A 6,934-nucleotide genomic window follows, 5' to 3' on the forward strand; every position below is an offset into this window, starting at 1 on the left:
TCGGCCTCTCACTTCTCTCGCGCTGGCCTCTTCCCGCGCGGCGCTTCACTTTTTCGTGCTCTTCGGCTGGCTCCGCCCATGATGGCCGGCCCCTGTTGCTTCCCGCACGTGCCAAGCGGCGGGGTAATGGCAGCAACTACACAAATAGTCTATGGCACACAACACAGTCTCTGGCACACAGGACCCGGGGACACCGGGCTCCGTAAATCCTGTTTGTGACACCAAAATGGGTCGCCCTCCCAGGACTGTGGGGTACTCGGTACCGGGCCGGTCTCTCACAGGGGAATGTCACAGCAGCGGTGACCCGGTCCGTGGTCCTGGGCACCCATGTAAAAGGGGTTAAGTGATGGAATAAAGTTTATGAGTGAATGATTCGTGACGCCACCTGTGGTGTTCGGCAATGAAGATGTTAAGCCGACGCTGCAAACAGATCCTCTAGCACAGATGGTACATAGCAGCAAGATGTAATAGCTCCCCACAGGCAGAGCTGTAGTCCCAGGGCAGTGAGAATAGGTGTTGAGGAAGAGGGTGCAGTGTTAGGCACAGAGATGTAGCAGTGATGAAGAAGTTGCAGGAAGAAGGCAAGGACACAACAGGGTGCAGTTTCTTTAACTTTACTTTGCTTGGTAAATGCAGTCCAGGTCCCAGCTTACAGATGGCACAGGAGCTGGCTAGCCTGGAAACAACTTAGGAATCTCTCTATGCAGATGGGTTGTGTAGTCTCCTTCCTAGCGCTTATAGTGAAGTACTCACAGTTGTTATGAGTTCATTTTCTCCTTCACCTCTGATGTCTGATGAACTCCCTCTGCTGATGAAAGGAGGTAGTGAAATTGATCTGGATGGGAAGAACCTGTCATCTGAACAGGTGGAGTGTGATTGGACATCCGGAATTTCTGAGTGGATATAAGGCAGCCGACGCCCTGCAGGGCTGCTGGTGATCCTTTCTGCTCTGAGCTCTGGCATCCAGTTTAGTTCCTGTCTACTAAAAGCTAAGTTTTTGCTCTGCTATTTTTCCATGAGATTTTGTCTGTTTACTTAGTGTTTGTGTTCAGCCTGCCCTGGTTGGGACGGGCTGAACTCCATTTTTGTCTATGATCAGTTGATCTCTTTGCTCTGTCTTCAGAATATATCTGAGTGCAGATATAGTGATTTTGAAGTCTAGTGACTTCAGGGTCTTTTTCTATCAGACGTGTTGGACATTATTTGTGGCAGAGTTTTTTGCGTGATTGCAGCCAGCATCTTTTTTGTCCTTTCCTATCTAGTTAGTTGGGCCCCATCATTTGCTCAGCCTGTCTTTCTGTCTGTGTTTGTGTTTTCATCTGTTTTTCACCGACAATACATGTTGGGGGCTGTCTATTGCTTTGGGGTCTGCTCTGGGGCAGTTTAGATTTCCCCTTTCTTTCTTTAGGTTTATTTAGCTCTCCGGCTTTGACGAGGGGTCTAGGGCACCGTAGGAACCCCCCACGGCTACTGTTAGTTGTGGTGAATAGGATCAGGGGTCTGCAATCCGCTAGCTACCAACCTCTCCGGTTTTCTGGACTTAGCTTGTGTTTTTGTTTTTTCCTCCTCCGGTGACTCATTCATAACACACAGTGCTGAGTTACACTGGAGTTCCTATTGCTTATTCTCTTTTAGAACTCCCTCATATAGCAGACAGCTGTAGCCTTCCTCTTCTGGCTCACACGTCGCTGTTGTACCTCCGAGTCTTTTGTGGGAATAGAGCATTTACAGCTTAATATTCCTCCGGTTTCTGTTGCAGGACCATCAGTGTCCGTACAGCCATGGAGACCGGGCTCCAGATCTTGCGCTATAGCTGGAAATGAGCCTGAACTCTCTGCTCAATCCCCCAGCTCTTCTCCTCATGTCCACACACGTTGCCCTCCTCACACGAACTCTTGTCTTTTTCTTCCTGGCCCCCAGAGAGTAGCTCCTCCCCCAGTTTTGGTTCAGAGCTCCCTCTGCTGACCTGGAAGGAAATTGTGTTGTGTATTGATTAACTGCTAGAGAGATCCTTTATTGCTTCCAAGTGTGACATCACACTCCCTAGGAGGAAGGTAATGCCACTGTGGCGACCATACTCCTGGGGGCGCCACAACAGCATTGCCCATCTCTGTCTATTTCTGGACCTTTGGGATATTTTCCATTATTAACCTGTTGTATACCTTGGTTGTAAACCTACATGGTGTTTTCATCCTCACTTTATCCCACATCTTGTGCGGTTGGAGGGGTCCTTGAAGTTGGTTAAATATGGTCTTGGGGATCCAATGGGATATGGTTTCCTCCTTTTGGAATTTAATATGGTTCTGGATCTGGTGAAAGGTGGAGGGGAGTTTTGGCAAGGGTTGAACTCCATTTTTGTCTCTGATCAGTTGATCTCTTTGCTCTGTCTTCAGAATATACCTGAGTGCTGATATAGTGATTTTGAAGTCTAGTGACTTCAGGTTTTTTTTCTATCAGACGTGTTGGACATTATTTGTGGCAGGGTTTTTTGCGTGATTGCAGCCAGCATCTTTTCTGTCCTTTCCTATCTAGTTAGTTGGGCCCCATCATTTGCTCAGCCTGTCTTTCTGTCTGTGTTTGTGTTTTCATGTTTTTCACCGACAATACATGTTGGGGGCTGTCTATTGCTTTGGGGTCTGCTCTGGGGCAGTTTAGATTTCCCCTTTCTTTCTTTAGGCTTATTTAGCACTCCGACTGTGACGAGGGGTCTAGGGCACCGTAGGAATGGATTTTTTCTGATTAGTGTTTGCTTATATTTAGTGTTAGGGACTCACAATATCTGGGGACCCTTGACGTTGGGTTGTGAGTAGAGTTGAGCGATACCGTCCGATACTTCAAAGTATCGGATCGGAATGGATCGGCCGATATTAAAAAAAAGTATCGGTATCGCCGATTCCGATACCGGAAGTCCCATTCAAGTCTATGGGACTTCCGGTATCGGAATAAGAAAAATCCTGTTTTTCCCTTGTACAGCCTCTCTGGGGTCTGTACGGGCCTTTCAGGGGGCTGTGCCGGCCTGCCAGGGGGTCTGTGCAGGCTCCGGTGGTCTGTGCCGGCCTGCCGGGGGCTGTGCCGGCCTGCCAGGGGGGCTGTGCAGGCTCCGGTGGGCTGTGCCGGCCTGCCGGGGGGCTGTGCAGGCTTCGGGGGTCTGTGCAGGCATCGTCCGATGGGACTACAAGTCCCATCGGGCGATGCCTGCTACCATGACAGTGATTGACACATTAGCCAATGATGGGACAGTAGTAGTCCCATCATCCGGCTAATGTGTTGAATGTAAAAAAAAAAAAAAAAAATTACATGCTACATACATACAACATGCTTACTACATACATGCTACATTCATACTACATACTACATACATGCTACATTCATACTACATATATACTACATGCAACATACATACTACATACATACTACATGCAACATACATACATATATACTACATGCATGCAACATGCATACTACATATATACTACATGCTACATACATACTACATATATGCTACATACATACTACATATATACTACATGCATGCTACATACATACTACATACATACTACATATATGCTACATACATACTACATGCTACATACATACTACATATATACTACATGCATGCAACATGCATACTACATATATACTACATGCTACATACATACTACATATATGCTACATACATACTACATATATACTACATGCATGCTTCATACATACTACATACATACTACATATATGCTACATACATACTACATATATACTACATACATACTACATACATACTACATGCATGCTACATACATACTACATGCTACATACATACATATATACTACATACATACTACATACATACTACATGCATGCTACATACATACTACATGCTACATACATACTACATATATACTACATGCATGCTACATACATACTACATGCTACATACATACTACATATATACTACATACATACTACATACATACTACATGCATGCTACATACATACTACATGCTACATACATACTACATATAAACTACATGCATGCTACATACATACTACATGCTACATACATACTACATATATACTACATGCATGCTACATACATACTACATGCTACATACATACTACATATATACTACATGCATGCTACATACATACTGCATGCTACATGCATGCTACATACATACTACATACATACTACATGCTACATACATACCACATATATACTACATACATACTACATACAATACATTCATACAATACATACATAGACATACAGTACATATAACATAGAGTAACATACTTACCAATACTTGTCACATTGTTCCCCGAAGCCATTGTCTTTTACGGAATAAATATTAACATAACAAACCACAAAAATACTCACCCACGATCCGAAGCAGTCCACGAGTGTGTCCCACGACGATCTTGGGTAGAGAACTGCAGCATCAGCTGTTGCTGCCGTTCTCTACGGGCTGCAGGAATCCAATGACGGAAGGTAGGTATCCTTCCGCACTGTATTCCTCCGCCACTTAAAAAAAAAAAAGTCCCTAGTCTCACTTTATGCCATTGCTGTGTGGGAATTTCCCACACAGCAATGGCATAAAGTGAGACTAGGGACTTTTTTTTTTTTAAGTGGCGGAGGAATACAGTGCGGAAGGATACCTACCTTCCGTCATTGGATTCCTGCAGCCCGTAGAGAACGGCAGCAACAGCTGATGCTGCAGTTCTCTACCCAAGATCGTCGGGGGACACACTCGTGGACTGCTTCGGATCGTGGGTGAGTATTTTTGTGGTTTGTTATGTTAATATTTATTCCGTAAAAGACAATGGCTTCGGGGAACAATGTGACAAGTATTGGTAAGTATGTTACTCTATGTTATATGTACTGTATGTCTATGTATGTATTGTATGAATGTATTGTATGTAGTATGTATGTAGTATATATGTGGTATGTATGTAGCATGTAGTATGTATGTAGTATGTATGTAGCATGCATGTAGCATGCAGTATGTATGTAGCATGCATGTAGTATATATGTAGTATGTATGTAGCATGTAGTATGTATGTAGCATGCATGTAGTATGTATGTAGTATGTATGTAGCATGTAGTATGTATGTAGCATGCATGTAGTATATATGTAGTATGTATGTAGTATGTATGTAGTATGTATGTAGTATGTATGTGTTATGTATGTAGTATGTATGTAGTATATATGTGGTATGTATGTAGTATGTATGTAGTATGTATGTAGTATGTATGTAGCATGTAGTATGTATGTAGCATGCATGTAGTATGTATGTAGTATTTTTTTTTTTTTTTTTTTTTTTAACATTTAACACATTAGCCGGATGATGGGACTACTACTGTCCCATCATTGGCTAATGTGTCAATCACTGTCATGGTAGCAGGCATCGCCAGATGGGACTTGTAGTCCCATCGGACGATGCTTGCACAGACCCCCGGACATCAGCACAGCCCCCCGGCAGGCCGGTACAGACCCCCACAGGGTGCACAGACCACCGGCAGGCCGGCACAGCCCCCCGGCAGGCCGGTACAGACCCCCACAGGGTGCACAGACCACCGGCAGGCCGGCACAGCCCCCCGGCAGGCCGGTACAGACCCCGGGCAGTCCACACAGCCCCCCGGCAGGCCGGCACAGCCCCCCCGGCAGGCCGGCAGAGACCCCCGGAAGGCCCGAAATGACGGCGCATCATGATGCGCACACACCGCGCATCATGATGACGTCAGGCTGTCAATCAACTTTGAACTTCCGATTCCGATGCCGACTTCCGATATTGAAAAAATATCGGAAGTCGGTATCGGAATTCCGATACAGCAAGTATCGGCCGATACCCGATACTTGCGGTATCGGAATGCTCAACACTAGTTGTGAGCTTATCTGCTTTGGCCAAAATAGTAACCAATACCCCATATCTATTTATCTTTTTTGCACTTTTTAGCAGGATGCAGCTAGAACCCTTTATGTTTGGCTTGGTTCTTTGTGTGATGCATTTATATATAGTGCAGAGCAGCCCGCCTGCTAATACTATGGGCGTGATCAATAGGCTGCTCAGACACTTTTGCATCACATTTATCAGTGTGACTTATGCCTTATGCAAGCCTCATCTGTGTGCACTTTTTCCACTGGGCAGCCAGACCACAAATGGTTACTGGCTGTCCTTATCACTGGAATGCACCTGTGCTGCCCAAACCTTTATCAAAGGGGTTCTGCTGCATCCTGCCAGTGCATCAGTCAGGGTTTGGTGAGTTACCTTTCAAATGATTTTTTATGGATTTTTTCTGATTAGTGTTTACCGTAGGAACCCCCCACGGCTACTGTTAGTTGTGGTGAATAGGATCAGGGGTCTGCAATCCGCTAGCTACCAACCTCTGCGGTTTTCTGGACTTAGCTTGTGTTTTTGTTTTTACCTCCTCCGGTGACTCATTCATAACAGAATCACCAGCCATACCGTAGATTCCAGGGTACTCAATAGCAGGAAAGAATTGTAAAAAAAAAAAAGTGTCAGAATTTTTTTTTTTTGTGTATATTTTTTTTCCTCTATTTCTCTGAGGCCGTAAGGGGAATTTTTTCTCAATGGAGATTAAGCAATTGTCTGATCATGTGGAGCAGCTCACTGCTGAAGTGCGGGGAGTTTCCGCCTATCTTGCTCATTAACATGCTGCTGAACCGAAGATCCCCACTCCTGATGTGTTTTTTGGGGATCGGTCTAAATTTTTGAATTTTAAGAATAATTGTAAATTATTTTTTGCTTGTAGCCTAACTCATCGGGGAGCTCTGCGCAGCAGGTTAAAATTGTCATCTCCTTGCTGCGCGGCGATCCCCATGATTGGACGTTTTCTTTAGTACCAGATGATCCTATTCTAGCTAATGTGGACGCATTCTTTCAAGCCTTGGGGTTGTTGTATGATGAACCTAAT

Source organism: Dendrobates tinctorius, unplaced genomic scaffold (assembly GCF_039654945.1).
Source record: "Dendrobates tinctorius isolate UK_male_01 unplaced genomic scaffold, ASM3965494v1 ptg000158l, whole genome shotgun sequence".
Lineage (NCBI taxonomy): Eukaryota > Metazoa > Chordata > Amphibia > Anura > Dendrobatidae > Dendrobates > Dendrobates tinctorius.